Source organism: Gopherus evgoodei, chromosome 10 (assembly GCF_007399415.2).
Source record: "Gopherus evgoodei ecotype Sinaloan lineage chromosome 10, rGopEvg1_v1.p, whole genome shotgun sequence".
In the NCBI taxonomy this organism is placed as follows: Eukaryota; Metazoa; Chordata; order Testudines; family Testudinidae; genus Gopherus; species Gopherus evgoodei.
Genome location: NC_044331.1, coordinates 31,623,970 through 31,644,801, shown reverse-complemented (window position 1 = coordinate 31,644,801; position 20,832 = coordinate 31,623,970). Strand labels below are relative to the sequence as shown.

The following is a 20,832-nucleotide window of genomic DNA, read 5'->3' as shown; positions in this document are numbered from 1 at the left end:
CAAAAGTTCACAGGCCTTTTTCTGTCTACCTAGCCAGTGCATCTGGGTGGAGAGTGCTGTCCAGAGTGGTCACAATGGAGAACTCTGGGATAGCTCCCGGAGGCCAATACCGTCAAATTGCGTCCACACTACCCCAAATTCGACCTGGCAAGGTCGATTTCAATGCTAATCCCCTCGTCGAGGGAGGAGTACAGAAATCGATTTTAACAGCCCTTTATGTCGAAAATAACGGCTTCATCGTGTGGACGGGGGCAGGGTTAAATCAATCTAACGCTGTTAAATTCGACCTAAACTAATAATGTAGACCAGGGCATAGACACTTCTTAAAAATCTTGTTCCTCAGAGAATAGTTTCCCATTAGTTTTTATGTGGTGGTGAACATTGTTCAAAATTTTTGTATTAAGTTCCTCTTCAGTAATACTAGTTTGAACCCTATTTATATAGCTTGTATTTCATAGATATTATTTCAAAGTTTTGCTGGTTGTACCAAGTCTTCCTCTTTTTTTTTTTTAAACACTTACCCTAAATCCTCTCCAAAGTTCTTCAGGGGACATTTATCTTGGAAATGTTTTTATGGTGATTGTTGAGAAAATGACATGTGATTGAGATGTGAGGAACAATATTATGCAGTTCAGATGGCAAATCTGTCTGTTTATAAAGGAAAAGTTTTTACTTTGGCCTTGAGGCTACCCTGTAAGTATGAGAAAGCAACTGAGCCTTGCTAGCAGATAGAGTAACCACTAGCTAATGAGCAAAGGGTATTAAAAATAAAAACCTGGTACCCTGCTTGAATATCAGTCCATTTGTTAAAAAGGCAAGAACAACGCATGCAGCTTTATTTAATTGTGACTTCAGCTGTCACACAGCAGTCCCCCTTTGAGCAGTTAAGAAGGAAAAAAGCAATGGGAGCAGTGATTTGGCTAATATGACTAAAGATGCCATGCTGCAATCCCTTACTCATAAAAACTAATAAAATATATATAGAAAATGTCCATCACAAAGCGGTATACGGGATCAGACCCCAGAAGTATATTACCTTTACAACTAAAGGCTAAATGTACCTTTTTTTTTTTCTTTCTTCGTTGTAGTTTTGTGTCTGAGCTTTTAAGTGTTGTTGGAACAGAAGACATGCACATAAATATGAAAAGAGCTATAAGAAAGTGATTCTGTAGTCTCTCATTGAGTTTTCCAGACCTCAATCAATCCATTTATTTTATCCCAGAGAAGGTTAAGAGGTGAGGATCATGGTCTACAATTACCTACACGGGAAAGAGATTTCTAATACTAAGAAGCTCTTTAATCTCATAGAAGACACAACGAGATCCAATGCTTTTGAAGCTAGATACAATCAGAATAGAAATAAGTCATACGTTTTTAACAGTCAACTAACCATTGGAACAACTTACTAGGCATGTGGTGGATTCTCCATTACTTGCTGATTTTCAAGTCTGAATGTCTTTTTAAAAGATAATTCAGTAGCACAAATAGAAGTTGTGGGCTTGATGCAGTCATTACTGAGTAAGGTTCTCTACTCTGTTACACAGGAAGTTACCATAGATTATCATAAGGGTCCCATCTCGCTTCAAAATATATGAATCTATGGAATTACCTGTATGAATATTCCTTTAAAATTAAGATTTTTTTTTAATTAAAGGTTGTTTTAATAGGTAGGGATAAGTTTTAAAATAACTCATTTACACTGCAGAAACTCTGGCTTTTAAAAACTTTTTTCTCTCTTCCATTCATTCTTAACTTTTTTTAATTACAAATAACTTTCATAAAATGTGGGCTGTTTCCTATACAGAATATACGTAATCAGAATGAAAAATTATATAAATTAGAAGAAACTTCTTGGCACAATCAAGACTCCGTTATGTCGTCAGTTTGAGAAAAATGTTAAAAAAGCAGTGGTGGAAAAATACAAATTGTTACAACTTTTCCTCATTTCAATGTAATAAGCATTAGTAGCACAAAAGACAATTTTTTGCTCTTTTACAGTGATTACAGAAATTCAATATTTCTATATTTAATGACAGAAATACAATGGAAAGTGGTACATGACCCGCTAGGGGCAAGCAATCTTGTGAGTAGTCCCATTGACATCAGTGGGAATAATCGTGTGTAAAGAAACTTGTGTGTGTTTTAATAATATAATAGGTATATCTCCATTTATTTATATCTCCTAGAGCTGGAAGGCACCCTGAAAGGTCATTGAGTCCAGCCCCCTGCCTTCACTAGGCAGGACCAAGTGTTGATTTTGCCCCAGACCCCTAAGTGGCCCCTCAAGGATTGAACTCGCAACTCTGGGTTTAGCAGGCTAATGCTCAGACCACTGAGCTACCCTTCCCCCTTAGAGGGTGTTTGTATAGGATATGGTTCTTAAACTACAAGTTCGTAGAATATTACAATGGGCTTTGATCTTTCAATCAGCTCCATGTGGGTAGCAGCTTGTCCCCATGATAAGATCATTACAGCTTTGGGATCTTGGTGTACATTTGCAGATATATTTTGTAGACAGTATTTTTGATGCATGTTTTCTTTCCATTGGTTTTGTGTGTTGTGGGATAAGCACACATGCTTCACCTTAGTCTTAAAATACATCCAATGTTGGTCTTATGGTTCAAGAAGTCCATGGGACAAGACTTTTTTGTTTTTTTGCTTTGTTCATATATTTTAAAATAAAATAATGTAAAAGTACAGTACATGATACTAAATGTTACCTGTTTTACATCAGAGTTCATGTGCTTCTGGAATGATGTGAGCTACATTGTCAACGTAATTCTGGGCACTGTGTAAAAATACCAAAGGCTCCAATTATGCAATTGACATGTCCGTTACAAGTATTACACTTCCACCCTCGGTCTGCTGGCACAGAACCCATAAGAGGAAATCAGGAAGGGATCCAGTAAGCTATGAGCCAACATACACTGAATGGCTATGGTTTTCTTTCCCACAGACTAGCTTTGGGTATTACTAATAACCCTGATTCAGATTTACTGAGAGAACTTCAGACCCTTTTCTCGCTCCATATGTATCAGTTCATCAAATCTACTGCTGGAACCGAATATTGGTTTAAAGTCTCTTTGGGAAATTAATATTAAAAATGTGGCTAATATATTATGCATGCTGCAATCTACTTTTTAAAAATAGATCAAGGCTTTAGCTCAGCTGATCACTGAGGAAGAATCCTGTTGAAATGTTGTCCAGGTAAATGTTTGTTGTGATGGTCAGATATTTGCTAGAGTTAATTTAATCCAACTGCATAAACTTTAATGTATCCACCTGACAGAAGGGCTTCCCTTGAGATTAGTGTGATGGGTTACACCCTCCCTCCCACCCCCGGGTCCCACCTGATGTACTGGGGTACCACTGAGACAGCCTGGGCTCCCTTACACTGTCCTGCTGAGCCAGGCCCTCAAGTCTCCTCCAATACACACATAGATGGAGATACACCTAGCTGCAGAAAGACAAGGACACTCAGATCGGCTCTGCGTGGGAAGACTCAGCTTGGGAATTTCCCAGCACTCAAGTGCACTCCCCCTATGGAGTGTAAATCCAAAATTGGATTGTCGTGCACTGCACAGAAAACTGTACAGCATAAGCTCATGAAATTCCCCTCTTTCCTCAAAGAGGAAGATGTACACAGCTTTTTGCCCCCTCCCCCTCCATTATGAATTCCACAAACTGGGTTTAGAGAAAACAAAAACAAGTTCATTAACTACAAAAGATGGATTTGCTGGGAAATCTGCTTTGATCTGTTTGCTATCCCTTATAACCACTTAAAATCTAACAAACATGCAAACTAAGCTTAATTCATTAAAGAGACTTGTTACAAGTAGTAATTTCTCATCCTAAGTGTTGTTTTAGGCATTTCTTTCACAGGCCAGACAACTTTTCCAGCCTGGGCTCAGCTCTTCTCCCCTACTTTTATCTTTGTTTCTTAGATTTTTCCAGCAGTCATCCTGGGCAGGGATTCAGTGAAGAACCCTGATTTAAGGCAGGAAGTGAGTTAAATAGGATTTACATATGGCAGGAATCCTTTGTTTCTCAATTTGATCCCCACCCCCTATTAGTGGGAAAATACTAGTAGTCCAAGATAGAGTCCAGTACCAAGAGCTCAGAGCCCTGCCGCCTAGATCATTGCACTAGTGGAGGGGGTGAGCTGAGGCTGTGGGGGAGGGAGAATGGAGGAGGAGGAGGGGCCGGGGGCTAGCCTCCTGGGCTGGGCAGGAGGGTCCCACGGCCCATAGTTTGCCTACCTCTGGTCCAGAGGTTGCTCCTTCTATTTTTCAAACAACCTTGTCCATATAACGTATCTTTCAGTATTTCAAAATAATCAGGGTGCTTGACTCACATTTCCCTAGTCCTTCCATTTTTATCCCTATTGCTTCCCTTCTTTGAAGCAATCAGCTAGACCTTACTGCTGTCTTCTAAGATCAGAAAAGCTTTCCTCCTAATAGTTACACATACCGACCCTGATCCTGCAAGCTGTTCTGTATGGGCACTGAGGTTTGTGCACAGGCAGTAGCTTGGAGGGGCCATAGTATAAATTACAATTAGTTTTCTTAGAGTAAAGTTCTCTCCCTTCCTGAGACTCTGAATACCGCTATTTTATGTGTTTGGTATCTATATCAACTAGGGAGCAAATGTCTTGAGTCAGCAGTATAGAGATCCTATGCTGTTTGTATTTAGTAGTAATTCTTAAATGATCACTCCATGTAGGTTTTAAACCTCAATTTGTTTTCATAATGGAGCAAAGTGAGTATATCTGCTTTCCGGAGTAGATTGTGGAAACCTGAGATTCCATTTCATGCAAACGGCTGCTCTGGTTGAAGTCAATAAGAATTCATACTTAACAGTAAATATCAGATCCAGCTTTTTCATTGTTTTTAAGGGAGACAGCAGCAGGTAGCTGACCATACTGGGTCATGTATCAGAGGGGTAGCTGTGTTAGTCTGGCTCTGTAAAGCAGCAAAGAATCCTGTGGCACCTTATAGACTAACAGACGTTTTGGAGCTCCAAAACGTCTGTTAGTCTATAAGGTGCCACAGGATTCTTGCTGCTTTACATACTGGGTCATATTCACCCCTAGGGTACCTTAGTTGATCTCATGGAGTTACACCAAGGATGCATTTGACCTACTGTGCTTTTGGATTAGTCAGCAATTGCTCTCTAAATAGCTCTAATGTAGTACATAAGTACAACAGTATTTTCCTGAATCTTCCCCAACTTGAATAGTATGTTCTGTTCCCAAGCAGAACTGCTGGAGGTAAAAAGAGAGCACTTCTTGTCATGCCTTTTTGCTGATGTAGGAGAATCTTTCATGTCTTAGTATCCCTCTTCCCCCCCGCCCCCAGTGAAACAGATTTGATATTCAATTCAAAACTGTCTGCAGTTTCTGGGAGTTCTGTCCTACTGTACATAGAAGGAATACAATATGTCAGTCTCCTGTTCTTTACACCTATCCAGTGCAACATTATTCACTAGGGAAGTCTGAATTGTATGCAAGTCTAGTGTTTTATAAATAACCCTTATGTGGTATCAAAGAAATGCAAGCACATGGAGCATGCAGTTTTGCAATACCATTAGAGTCCTTTGTAAAATCTCATCCCTCCTTTGTTAGCATCAAAATGGGCCTGAATACCCTTTCCTGTCTTGTGCATTAGGAGAAAACCTTAAATATTATTTTCTGTTATAAAAAAGATGATTGATAATCTTTATGTTGGTGATTTGAAACAGCCACCACTGGAATATGGGGATACTGTTCCATCTCATATGATAGTATGTATAACTAGGTTTGGAAGAATTTAGATTTTTATTGGTAAATGTTGGTAAGCATCAATTTAACTGTATATACACAAACCAACCAAAAATATTTCTATTGATAATTGAAATGTACAGATAGGCAAAGTAAGAAATACGCTGCTTGAGAACTTATTAGAGTTTGGTGTAAGGATATTTACTTTGTATACTTTGATATGTGATGTAGACAGTTTTTGTATTTTAATGATTATAAAGCTGAAACCTTTTGAATCTCAACATCTACTGTCATTGTCTGATTCTCCCCATAATTTGTCACAACTGTGGAAAAGTTAAATTGATAACATTAAAATTATGGGTTTTAAGAATTTTTTTAAGTGCAACTGTGAAAATTTAAGTTGATGAAAATTGAAAAAATGCTTGAAAATAAACATCAATATTATCTGTTGAAATTATAAAAATAAAAATCAATTCTACCAAGCCTACGTATAACTTGTCATCCTGACACACCTCATGCCAGCAGACCTGTACACTGCTTTTTTAATTAATTATGCCATTATATTAAACACTAGCTGATGAAACACCTAATAACACCTGATCAACAAACCACTACATTTGCAGTCCAGTAAAACAGATTTGCCAAAAAACTATTTGCATTAGAACTCTTTCAAATGATAAGCAATGAAGTGTAATGATCAGACGTGCAGGAGAGTAAAGCCACAGTATAAAGGAATTCCTACAGCATGCTAATTTACTTCTGCAATAATTCTGATGAAGTTGGCAAGCCACACTGTCCCAATGTACCTAAATAGCGAATATCGAAGACTTACTGCATAGCAAGAACTTTGTACCAGAATTAAAACAAAACAAAACAACCCACCAGATGTTAGGTCCTTAGGAGTTACATTGGACTATACCATGTTTTTACCTTTTCCTTCTGTTTGGAAGACTGTACTTTAGTTTAGTCCTGGTGTAGTACTGTAATTTTGGTTTACTTTACAAAAATATTCAGAAGTGTCTATAATAATTACAATCATGGATGTTGTGGCTGATTAAAGGCTGGATTGGCATTTACATTATAATCTGATTCCCCTGTTCCTAAATTTACTCCTGGCTGAAACTTGACAAAGAAGACTTTTGAAATGAACTACAGCACCCAATTTGCAATAATGCATCAGATAATAAAATCTTACTCTCTTGTCTTTTTTTTTTTCCAAGCTACATCTACAGTACGCACCCCTGGCAGTGATGTGTAGTGTACATGTACCTGCCTGCTGTATTGATAAATATGCTGCATCCATGCTGCTGTGTGTAGCTACATGTGTCAGTGAAAGGCTCTGACAGGGAATCAGCAGGGAGCTGGCTGCTTTAAAAAAAAAAAAAAAAAAAAAAGCATAGATTGGAAGACACCACTTGGGTGAGCTGAGAGCCATGTAGGATGTATACCCAAGTACATACCCACAAGCTTCAGGCATACCTTTACTCATCTAAGTAGTGCATCACTATCTACGCTGCTATTTATACCCATACTAGATGGGCTACCCAGGTATATACTCTGTCAGGGCCGGCTCCAAGGTTTTTGCCGCTCAAAGCAGCAAAAAAAAAAGAAAAAAAGCCACAATTGTGATCTGCAGCTCTACCGCTGCCACTTCAGTCTTCGGTGGCAATTCGGCGGCTGGTCCTTCGCTCCAAGAGTCTGCTGCTGAAGACCCGGCTGTGCCGCCCCTCACCATTGGCTGCCCCAAGCAGCTGCTTGCTGGGCAGGTGCCTGGAGCTGGCCCTGTCTACTGTCACTTTCCGGGGTGCAATCCGCACCAGTGAGGGGTCGTCACTGCCTGCTCCACAACCTTGGGTGCCTCATAATGCTTTCCTGTTGTAGCTCCCAACTAAGGCCACTCACAAGCAACCTACCAGCAAGCAAGTAACACCCTGAGTGTTTGTGTTTATAGCTGCAGGTTTGGTTCAGCAGCCTATCAGCAATGCTCCAATCGCACTCTGGCTTCCACCAGCCTTGGTCACTATTTGCAGAGTGACCTCAACACACTCCAAGTCCTGAATTTTTCCCATAATGTGTGTTCTGTGCTGTCCATCCCTCTCCAGCCTAGACAGTTCAGATATTATAGGTCTATTGCCCCTGTAAAAGGTCAGTATTCAACAGGTTTTGCTACTTTAACCAGAGTTACCAAACAGTTCAGTTTAAACACAACACTGGATTAGTTTCGATTAAATATTAAAACAAGTTTATTTAACTACAAAGAGAGAGTAAGTGAGTATAAGGTATTAAAGTCAAAATGTTTATAAGAGACATAAAGATAAAATGCTTTCTGATACCTAAACTTAAAATCTAGACTTGGTTCAAGGTAAAAATCCTTGCCACGTATTTCCCAACTACAGCTGATCAAATTATCTGGTCAGGATCTCCCTCCGAAGTGCAAAGACTGGTTCCTTTATCGTAGGTGAAAGACAGAGAGAGAGAGAGAAATCCTGGGGTGTGTTTTGTCCTCACCTTTATTGTCCAGTCACCCTTTGAAATGCATTTTCCGGAGGGTTACCCTGAGATAAAGCTCATTTCAACTGTGAGGAAAGGGACATGGAGTGTCATGGTGAAAGAGGTTCCATGTTGTTTTTTGCTAATATGCAGATTGATCTTTTCTTGCCCTCCTTCATTGCCCAAGAATGGCCACTTGACAGGTATTTGGTGATCAACTTTGACGACATCTGGCTGGAGGTATCCGCTTGCCCTTTGTCTTTGAAAAAAGTTTACTCCCACCCTAGACTTGTCTGGTAAACATCTTTTAGTAATAATTTCAATTTATGTCTATAATTCATAATATGCATTTCCTACATAGATTACACAAGAATATTAATAATCAGTGTTGTTAGCTTTTAAATGATATCTCACAAGGCATATTTTGTGCAAAGATTTCAACCACAGCTACATACCACCAAAAGAAGTGTGGTGTGTCAGATGTCAATCACTGAAAGTACATCTAATCTTCAAGATGGTAAAAGCTTTCATAAAACACCTGAACAATTGTGCAGTCTTGAGTGAGAGGTTTCCTATAAACATCCATTTATGCCCTGAATTGTTAGAACTGATTCCTGCTAAGTCAGATTTCTGTCCCAGACATTTTGTTACTGTGTCCATTCAGTATTTGTCCATATGATAGAGCCTAAAGTTCTGTCGGTCTCCCAGTGCTGAATTTCAGTGGTTCTGTCTGCTTGGCTTGTTATGGGGACAGTTAGTTAACTATGTTCTGTTGAAGCACTTTTTTATGTCTTTCTGACCCCAGGATTTAGGCAAAGATCTCTCCGTAGTACTGGATGTGTGGTAAGATGACTGACAGGATACACAATTATGGTGTACTCAGAGACTTAATGAAAACATTTATTAATTGTGTTTATAAGGCCAATAACATACAGTAGAATAAGAAACCTTAAACTTGGAATATTCAGGAAACTACTTACTAGAGCTGGTCAGAAAATGGTATTTTTTTTCTTCCTCCAGAAAAAAAGAATACTTCATGCTATTAGGAAATCTTGTCAGAGAGATATTTAATGGGACAAGCTTTCATTCTTGGAAACTGAGGCTTGTGCTTCTTTGAACCTGACATACCCTCTGTTACTAGAGATCTCAGGGGAAGCAGCAACACCTTCCACCCGTCTGCTAGCTCAAGCTTTCTGTGTTCAGCTCTCTTTAACTAACCTGTGACAGGATTTTTCTAGTCTACTTCATCTCTGAGAGCAGGCAGTTTGGCCCATGGACAAGCCACCCTCCTCAGTAGACTGCTCGTCCTGCCCCCCTCCAAGGCTGCTGCTTTCCCTGGGTTTCTTTTTCCAGTTTTTTGGATAGTTCCGCTGCCCTTTGCCCCTCTATCCACTTTAAGCCTGGATGATCCTCGCTTTCTGCCTTTGTGTAATGTTACTTGCCTGTTAAGGAGTTGCTGGGTGGTTCATAACCCAAGGTGCTGAAATTCAGAGGCTCCTCCATAGACAATTTGTAAAGCATTAGGTATGACAGGAATGATGAGTAAGAGTTGGTTTAAGCTTTTTTTTTAAATATCCTTTCCATAGGACATGGGGTGAACTGCACCCTTCTCTTTACTAACACTGCATGTTGGTCTAACGATTTGTTTTCTAGGGCAGTGCCTGCATTGCATTCTTGACAAGCATCTTGCAATCTCTGTTCACATTGTGGATTCTTCTTCTCATTTTTCTGTTCTCAAATACTTACCTGCTTTGAACAGCATTTGCAATCAACAAAGCAAGACAATCCTACTGTAAATCTAGCTAGTGTTTTGCTCAAAATGTTTTGTCATTTTCTTAAATCTTATTCTGTTGATCCTTTAAAATAGTCCTGAGGCTTATATTAGAATTAATTGGTTTATTTCGTACAGTATGTAAAGGCCTTTTAATTTCATTTAAAAGCCTTATTAGACTTAGTCTGACCCTTAAGATATGTCCTGAATTTAACCCTTAAAATTCTTGCTCAGTAGTAACCCATGGAAGTCCTTCGGGCAGTAGGGGCAGGATGTATTCTTTTCCTGATGTGTCATTACAACTGGGATAGGTTCTGTAGGTGACACCTTCTATAGATCAAAGGCCATAAATGACGGGGGAGGGAAGGGAAGCAACAAATAGGAATTTATAATCTATCTTCTGTATCAAATACTTCCCCTTCTGGAGAGAAGTGGTATTCCTTTTTCCTTTAGTATTTCAATTATAATAATTTGTATTTGGGATCAAGGCCCCATTATGCTAGGTACTATGATTATTTGTGTATAATAGATATGTTTAAATAAATAATTGTAGTTGTTCTGCGCTATTTGATGGAATGGGGGGTTGGCAAAATTATACCTGAAGAGTTAGCTGTGGTCAGTTGTACCATATAGTGTCCAGCTTAGTGTTTAATTGGCTTTCAGTAGTTGGCCCAATTGTGTTCAGATGGCTGAAATTGTGTCTCTTAGTTCTTTAAATGCTGTCCACTGCTGGCCTATTTGTTTATGATTCTTGTTCTGTTGGGGATTGCAGGCAGAGACTCTGTACTACTTGACTGGAACAGCTTTTACAGCTGTTTGATGGCAGACTTTTTCTGTTGACTGTTAGGCAGTCTGCCTTCTGGATCCTTTTTCACTTTACTCATCTGTAATTACTTTGCCAAAATATAATTTTCTATTGTAATTTCCAGCACAAACTGTTAGAGTGAAAATGAAGAGTATCTCACCTGCCACTTGTCTGTGAAAGGATCTTCTTCTATTTTGATGGGGTTGACAAAATATATGGGCTGATGCCTTTCCAGGAGCTAAATAAATGTAGAGTCTAAGGATAGCCTATGAAGTTTAGTTTATTTTCATTAAATCTTGGTATATAAAAAAGAAAGGTAGTGTTAATTTGGGCCAGATAATCTGGGAGATGTTTTACCCCAGGGTCTTATGTGATTACACATAGTCATCATAAATATAATTTTGTTGTCTTGTATTAGGTTATGTTAATATTGATGTTGATAAGGTAATACGGTATTTTTCCTCCATCTGCATACAATTCTTTCTAAACTTCTCATAATTCAGTGCTGTCAGGCTCCCTGGCTCAGACTGCATTTCAGAAAGAAGGGATAAACAAGTTGAAAACCTAAACAAACTAACAGCCAGCATGCTGTCTAGGGTGACCAGATGTCCCGATTTTATAGGGACAGTCCTGATATTTCGGGCCTTTTCTTATATAGAGGCCTATTACTCCCACCCCCGTAGGGATTTTTCACAGTTGCTATCTGGTCACCGTAATGCTGTCAGCAAGACAAATTTACATACCTACCCTTAAGAAAGCAAATATATGCCCTTGTACTGTATCTTGGATAGGCTAAAAACCTAATAGACCTCTAATGGTGGCCCACACTTGTTCTGATGTACAGCAGGACAGAATACTTTAAATTAGATTTTAAAAACTTTGAACAAATGATTATATACTATGTGATCTGCCCTTCTACAGGGTATCCAATGAGCTAACTTGGTTACAAAAAGAACAGGAGTACTTGTGGGACCTTAGAGACTAACGTGCCACAAGTACTCCTGTTCTTTTTGCGGATACAGACTAACACAGCTGCTACTCTGAAACTTAGCTACAGTTCACTAGAGTGACTTTCAGTTACATAACTATTTCCAGGTTATTGCTTTGCCAAATAAAGTACACGGCATATGAAAGCAGTACTTAAGTGACATAAATTACATGGATATGGATTTTAAGTAACTGCACTGCAATAATCTCATGTTTTAACAATTACTTTTGTGCACAGTCCATTCAGCTGGCAATAGTTCTGCAATGTTCATGTCCAGGCAACAGATTTTGAGTGCAACTGGCAATAAGAATAATCCTGGTCATGTGGCAAAGTGTTTGGGGCTCAGGTACTATTTTAAAATACATTATTAATAGGACAAGTGATAGTGACATGAATCAATGGGACTAATCCTGGAGAAATTGCTTAATATGAGTAAAGATGTCAGAATCTTTTGTTTTGGTCTCTTCCAATTTTCTGTCTCCATGTGTGTATATATATATATATAATACTCTTTCTCTTTCTGCTGTTTTAGAAAGAAACTAATCTCAGTACTGAGAGAAAGGGGGATGTAAAATGCCCACAGTATAGAGGGAAAACCTGCAATTCCCTATGCTACTGTATATTTTGTAAATTTATTTTATTAATGGTCTATTCTAACATAATCTGTGCAGTGTACTGACAATTTGTGGTACATAAACGAACAAGTGTCTCCTTCTGATTGTTTTAATCTGCTGTAGTCTCCTTTTGCGGCATTCCACTGCCCCATCCCTGTGGTACCTGCATTAGAGGAGAGTAGTTAAGTTCAAGAGGGAAACACTAGTTGCATTGTGGGGAATAATTATTAGAAAATTATGATGCTACTTTATTCCTTACTGCTTTCTGTATCTGAAATACATGTCACTTTTTCATGATAAATAAACTAATGAACCTGATAAAGATTTGCTATGCCAGGGTTTTTTCCAGTTCTCTTCATTTTCAATAGAAATTAATAAAATGTAGTGGTGTTGCAGCTTTATTAAGGCACAATTTTATGTGTAAATCATGCATCGTTTTATTAGTATGTTCATTTATATAACATGTACAATGTCTCTATAAGCGACCGTCCTGTTCATGAAATTGAGGAGACTTTACTTTTCCCATAAGCAACTGGAGCTGAATGGATTAAGTTAAACAAAAAATGTTAGGTTTCTGCAACCATACATGTCTCCACTATGTCTCAGGAAAATATTCTTAAATAAATGTTCTGGGCTTTAGCTGAGCAGCTCTCAGTAATCTTAACAGGTATTCTATGTCTCAAGCCCTTTGTATGGAACTGAGATTATGCTGCTAAGCAAAGAACACTACACGCAGATGACTGTATCATACGGAACCTTTTCAAATATCAGTCTATATTTTTTTACTTATAGATAGTTTTCTAAGGATTTTAAAGAATTATTTCAGATTTTTAAAATTTCTTCTTTCAATTAATTTTCATACCATCTCTTTGCCTATGTCTCTGTCAATGGATAACCCTGTCAAAAACTGAACAGATGGTCATCTACACATCAGCATTAAAAGACAGCAGGCTTCTGTTCAGTTTTTTTGTTTTTGTATTTTGCTATCTGAAGCATTTTTAAAATAAGTAATTTTCAATGCTCAGAGAGTCAAGGTGGTGAGGTAATATCTTTGATTGGACCAACTTCTGTTGGTGAGAGAGAAAAGCTTTTAAGCTACACAGGGCTTGTCTCTCTCACCAACAGAAGTTGGTCCAGTCAAAGGTATTACCTCACCCCCTTGTCTCTCTCTCTCGTATCCTGGGACCGACACCGCTACAACAACATTACCTATTTGTAGAGATAAGCATAGTTGTATTTTAGGCGTATTAATCATAATCTGCTGTATGGAATTATTCATTTTTTTCCTTGTTTTTACTCATTTTATTTTAATGTATCCATAGTGAAAATGTCTCTTTCATCAGATGAATTGTGAAATAAGCCAATATGCAGCATTTGTTGGGGATTTTTTGCACAATGTTTCATTTTGAAGTCTTTTTCCGGGCATTTTTATTATAATAAGATGTTCCATGCTGTGGTCTTGTTTAGATCTTGCATGTTGGTTGAAGAGATCTGATGTGGCTGTAGATGGAATGAGTTGCTAGGATAGGCAGAATGTAATGCATTGCTATATTTTTTCCTTATTAATTGCTCCTGGTAACTTGGTACAGGATGGAAAGGGAAAGGAGATAGTAGTTTCTTTGATAAGCAGTTAGTACTAGCCACTTACTATTTCTTGCATGCACCATTATGCTACGTATATATTTAGTGCATATTAGAGAAGGCTTCTAGTGGAAAACCTATTAACAAAGTACACTGTATGTATAGAAATATGCTGAAATAAGGAGATAGGTATTTGTCAACCACCAAGTTTTGTAAAACTTCCTTTAATAAATATACCTCTTCTTATATATTCAGTGGCCATTCAACTGAAATTGCTGTAATATGTTGATATGATGATCATGCAATGGCTCAACTTTTATGAAAATTTTTTTTTTCCCTTAGCAAAATAGAATATGACTCAAAAGTTGATATTACATGGTTGCCTGGGGTGCAAATGAGGGCTGTGAAATATACTGTCTGGTTGCGTTGCAAAATATAACTGCTCATTAGACTGGCTACAGCTAGTCCTCAAACAAAATGTGGATATTATTGGAATAAGTGCTGTGCTTGTTACCAGAGGACTAAGCACAAAAGACTTCATGAGAGAGAAAATTCCAGAACCAGGTTATGTGAAGACATTGAGTTGAACACTATTTGTATATTTTGATTTTACAGAAGTTCATCAGGTAATTTATTTCTTACAATAGTTCTTTAGTGAGATCTGGACAATAGATGATGATGATACCTAGCCCTCATAGCATGCTTTTCATCAGCAGATCTCCATTGCTTTACAAAAGAAGTCAGCATGATTATCCCCATTTTACAAATGGGAAAGAGAAGGCACAGAGAGGTAAAGTGACTGTTTCAAGATCAGCCAGTGACGTCTGAAATAGAACCCAGGTCTCTTGCATCCGACACAAGTGCCCTGCCCACTAGGTGTGTAGGTAGAACACTGCAGGTTATACTTGCTAAAGCACTTTATAACACAGCCTCATTTTAGTATTTCAATTGAGACTGATGCTATCTTGCCACCCTGTATTGAATTATTTGCTATTATGGTATATTGAATTTATATATCTTTATTCTTTTGACTTTTCCACACTGTTTTCAGCTAGGATACAGAGAGATCCCTTAGGTTTCTTCTAGCAGCTGCTTCATGGAACCTATATGTCGGACACACCAAGGGAGGTAGAGACCCATTGAAATTGTAGAATTTAAATCTTCTGGGCTACTTAATCTGTTTTTTATATATGGCTCCTCCCTTAGAAAAGTTCATAGATTCCTTTGGAAATGTCTTTTGAATCTATAGATGTGAATCCATACAGTTGAGAAGGACCTTAAAAGGTTGCATAAAACGAACAGTGAACCTAGTCAAATATGTTGTACTTGTATCTATATCTGTTCTGATGGGTGAGCTTACAGCCTAGCTAACTATGCTTTACAGAGTATTTTAGTCTGCTTGACTTTTGTGATTTCCTGCTCTCCCCCTGTCTCCCCCATTCTACACCAAGTAAGCTGTTGTTTTTACATATAGTAACTCCTCACTTAAAGTCATCCCGGTTAAAGTTGTTTCGTTGTTGCATTGCTGATCAGTTAGGGAACATGATCGTTTAAAGTTGTGTAATGCTCCCTTCTAACGTCATTTGGCAGCCGTCTGCTTTGTCTACTGCTTGCAGTAAGAGCAGCCTATTGGGGCTAGCTGGTGGGGGCTTGGAACCAGAGTGGACCGGCAGCCCCCCTGTCAGCTCCCCGCTCCCTAAGTTCCCTGTGCAGCAGCTGCCTGCAGTTCAGCTGTGTCCCTCCCCCCACTGCCCTGTGCTACCCCTGCCCTCTGCCTTGGAGCTGCTCCCCGAGCCTCCTGCTTGCTGTGCCGGGGGCAGGGAAGGAAGAGGGGGGCTAATGTCAAGGTGTCCCCCTTCCCCCTGCTCCTGCACCCCATATACCCCATCTTCCATAGAGCAGGGTGGAGGAGAGGGAGCTTGTAGCAGCTGCGGTCTCAGCAAGCTGATCTGATTAACAAAGCAGTGTACTTAAGGGAAATGCGCATATCTCCCTCCATTCCTGCTGCCTTGAAGAGTGAGAGAGTTAGCCAATTGTTAGTTGTTCATTTAGCAGTAAGGGAAATATCCCACCCTCTGACTCCTCCACCTCAACCAAGCTTAACAATTATCATCACTGTGTACTAATATTAAATTTTATTTAAAACTTATACTGTGTGTGTGTGTGTGTGTGTGTGTGTGTATATATATATATAATATACACACATACGTGTGTGTGTGTGTGTGTGTGTGTGTGTGTGTGTGTGTGTGTGTGTCTTTTGTCTGGTGAAAAAAATTTCTCTGGAACCTAACCCCCAAATTTACATTATTTCTTATGGGGAAATTGGATTCGCTTAACATTGTTTCGCTTAAAGTTGCATTTTTCAGGAACATAACTACAACGTTAAGTGAGGAGTTACTGTACAGTATTGATTGTATAGACAGTTAGCTTGGGGATGACTGTTGCCAGGTGTCCCACTGAAATGCAAACTGACTTCTGACACTGAAGAAGGCAGAGACATTAGGAAGAATGTGCGTTAGCACCCACTCGAAGATGAGGGAATTGTCAGTTCCCTTCCCTGATGTCATTGTGGGTATAGGGAGAGACAAGTGGCCCAAGGGGTGCAAGGCTTCATTACAGCAACAGTTATTACCAAAATAATTGGCTTTGTTCCCCTCTTGGACTACCAGAGAAATCATGCTTGTTAGCAAAAGCTGACATCAATTAAGTTTAGCTCATCTTGACTAAAATGCAAAAATATTAATTTTCTGGCATTCTTATTGCTACAGCATAGATGCACCATTGGATTCAGTAGTAGTTTTGCCGTTTATTTCAGTGAGCGCAGGGTTGAATACATAGGACATACACATGGTATGGTGATAGCCTGTCTGTCTGGGTGCAACCTGCTGCCACATTTGGAAACTTTAATAAAGTACAATTTGAACCTGGGAGCGGAAAGGATCAGTTCCTCTTCTGCATCGGTCTCTTTTATGTGTACAGAAGGAACTTGCTCATAGAGTACTTTGCTACTGTGAAACCATTCATAGACAGGAAGAATGGAAGTTTCACATTATTTCAATGCACTGAACAGATTGCAGTGAACAGATTGTAATTCTTCTTCTGCTGAACCTCTTGCTATGGTCAAGTTATATGAAAATTTGAATGAATCTCACCCAAAGTCTTTCTTCAAGCAAATCCCCCTATTGACGCAAATAAGACATCTGCAGTGGCCCATAATGAGGGATGTACGGTATACCATTTTGCACCAGTCAACAGAAATACAAAAAAAGTTGTTCTTACAGCACCTGTACAGCATTCCTAATTGCATGGCTGAGCTTTAATTGAGTTAATAGTACAAGCTATTCAGTAGTTACCAAGTACCGTGACTACATGGTGGTCATTAGAATTATAACAAGCTCTCCAGTATAGAGAGATGTTTGCAGCAATATCTCCATTCTATTCAATGGAAACTATCATGGTAACCTTCCTGTCTTGCACATTAACTCTAACCTGCATACACCTCCACTGTAGCTAAGAGGAAAGTCAGGGTTTCACATGTGGTTCCAGCAAACTCTGGGTTTATGCATCCCTGTAGCTAGTGGTGTCTAGCAGGGCCAGTGCAACCATTTAGGCGACCTAGGCGGTCACCTAGGGTGCTGGCATTTGGGGAGCGCCATTTTCTTCAGTGACTGTTGCTGCCGGATCTTCGGCCGCCCCAGTCGCCGCCGGCATTTAGGCGGAGGGACATGGGCAGGGAGTGCGGGTAGGGCCGCCTGCAGCAAGTAAGGGGAGGGGCGGCATGCAGGGGAACTCCCCGCCCCAGCTCACCCCTGCCCCGCCTCCTCCCCGAGCATGCTGTGGCTGCTTCACTTCTCCCGCCTTCCAGGCTTGCGGCGCCAGTCAGCTTAGTTGCCGCAAGCCTGGGAGATGGTAGAAGTGAAGCAGCGACGGCGTGCTCAGGGTGTTTGTGCTCGTGCGCAGAGCAGGGGTGAGCTGGGGTGGGGGGCGTGCCTCGGGGTGGGGAGCTGCCGCAAGGGGGGGCATCTCAGGGCAGGGGCGAGGAGGGTGCAAGGTGGAAGTTTCACCTAGGGCATGAAACATCTTTGCACCGGCCCTGGTGTCTAGTAAAATAAAGATGAATCAGTGCTGTCTGGGGTTAGTTGGGCCAGGTTCCAGGGAGCGTAGATCACATTGTGTTCTCAAATATGGCCACAGTCCCCTGGCAGTTTCCAACAACTGGGGTGAATCTTCCTATGGGTTCTCAGTTTGTTGATCACAGGGTCAAATCAGATTATTCAAAACCAGAACCTTTTTGAACTTCAAGGGCTGTATGCTCTCTTGAATCTTTGTTTGATCCAAATTTAGAAGGGTTCCAGAAACCACGAGAATAGGTCACTTTCCACCTGATGTCTAATTTGTCCAAAATCTCAAATAATTAGTAACTTTCTGGAGAAACCATATTGTCTGCTCCAGTGGCCATTAAAAGAAGTAACTATTTCCCCCTTAATGGACAGGGAATTTAGGCAGAAATTTCCTGTAACACTAATGGGAAGTAAACTTCTAATTAACTGCACAGAAGTGGAAGTAAAGACCCCATGGCTGATAGTAGATAGCAAACCTGTCACCCCCGATAAGCATCCAGTAAGACACCTAGATGCTACTGACAACATACCCTTAAAAATATATCTCCTAATGCTAAACTACCATTTTGTTGTTATAGCATAGCCTTTTTATTGCATGCTTTCAAATGTTGTTGGTGATCCATTGGGTATTGTATTAAATAAATTGAAGAAGTTAAGGACAGTTTTCTCAGGTTGACTGATTTAAATCCTAGATCTTGTTTCTGGTTCAATGCAAATTATTTGGATACTTTGGCTCTGGCTACAGACACACATTGATATATTTTGGGTCCACAAAAGAACTTGAGTGACTGACTGTAGAAAACTCAATAATATATTATTCACTGGTGACAAACTTGCTTGACTGCCGATGCAATTCAAGTAAATATATAATCTAATTAGAATATATTTATGCAACAATGTGGTTCTATTGAGCATGAGGATTTTTATCACCTATTTTAAAATCTGACCACCATTTTCCTTTAATCATTTCATGTACATCTTGCTTATGAAATCAACAGTGCACAAATTGGCCAGTGTTCTGTGATGATAAAATACTCATCCTGCTCAACAGGGTGTGGGGTTTTGGCTGGGTTGAGGGAAACAGAGACTCCATCCACCCCTGCTAGGTTTGGGGATAGGGAGGCATTCTTGGAAGCAGCTGGAGTTCCTCTGAGTGGCTCATTGTACCATTTCCCGCCTTAGCACCTATCCAGGGGATTGGGCTATCCTGGTGCTTGCACTGGGGAAGGAGACACAGGTAAGGGGTTGTGCGTGTTGTGTATGGGGAGGCAGGGTTGAATCTCTCTCCCTGTTCCCCACTCACATTACTGTTGGTTACATGACATAAGTCTATCTTTTGTAGGATACCCAGACAGCAATTGTGAAAAATCGGGACAGGGACTGGGGGGTGATAGGAGTCTATATAAGAAAAATACCCAAAAATCGGGACTGTCCCTATCAGGACATCTGGTCACCCTAATCTTTTGGGATCTCAGTGGGCAAGATGTGGGAAGAGTATAAGGGAGGCTTCCTGGTATGGGCAGCCAGTATTTGGTACACTTACTCAGCCTCATCCTTAAGTTAGGTATGCTGGATTGCCCAGTGTGTTAACTTCTTGGCCAGTCACCCTTTTGGGACATGGAATGGATTTTTTCTGGATAGGCAGAATTGGCAAACAGGTGTGTGGATCTTTTAATTGCTTCTTGGCAACCAGGAGGTCTAGTTCCTGGGTTCATAGAGCAAAATTGCTGAAACTTGTGAAGGTTTAGCTGTGTGGACTGCAGTGTAGCAAAGGTTGAACTGAGAGAGTTGGAGGGCTGCTTAGGCAATGGTCCTGTGCATTGGCATAGCATGGTGAAGGGCGAACTTCAATATTTGCTGCAGCTTGAATCTCTCCTCATCTCAGTTCTTCTACAGGGAGTAGGGGAGACAAGGAGTCTGGCATCCAGGCCCTGTTTCTCAGTAGGTTGCGTGGTGTGGAGAGGAGTAGTTTAAATTCCATTCCACTTTAAAAATAAACAAACAAAATTGTCTCTGAGGCCATTGTGGCTGGCTGAATATCCACAGTGGAATGACACTGCCGGTAGCTGTGCTGTGTGGTTTACCCAGATCAGCTGATGGTTTAAATTCAAATAAAGTTGGAGAATCCACAAACAACTTGAGAACTTGTCCTTGGGCCACATCAACTTTCTTTTAATTAAGCCGTCTGAATTAGGAAGATCTAACCCCTACCTGCTCAGGTGCCTAGGGAGACAATGAAACCTGCCTTTGGCAAGCAGGTATCAGATAACAGTGGGACCAGGAAGTTTTCTCAAGGTATTAAGATATTTAAGCTGTAAAGAAGTTGATCAACCAAGTTATATGTGGGCTTGGAACCACAGATGAAGGAAATACGTTTTATATCTTAAATCTTTTTAATCTACCTGCTGAAAGCAGATAAGGAAAAGTTGTTGGTTTTTTTCCTATTTTGCACAAAGTACAGTCACTTTCAATATGTGACATGCAGCACTATACCACACACCCTTAGTATTTTGCAGATCAAAAGGAAGGCCACAGCAAAAATATACGTAATGCGGAAATCCAAATGATGATGAAATAGGTTTCCCATTCTCTTCCTTATTCACTCCTCGTTTACAACAAAACAATAAGAGGATAAATCAGTGTAGGCCAGTGAGGGCAGAACCTGTTCTATGTGATAAGGGACAATTGAGAATGCTTGAATGTA

General features: G+C 39.9%; 1 protein-coding gene across 5 annotated transcripts in view; it reads left to right on the top strand.

The window, feature by feature from the left end:
• The window catches only part of OTUD7A (OTU deubiquitinase 7A), a 267,788-nt gene that overhangs the window by 45,246 nt on the left and 201,710 nt on the right, over positions 1-20,832 (top strand). The gene's annotated exons all lie outside the window — the stretch shown is intronic.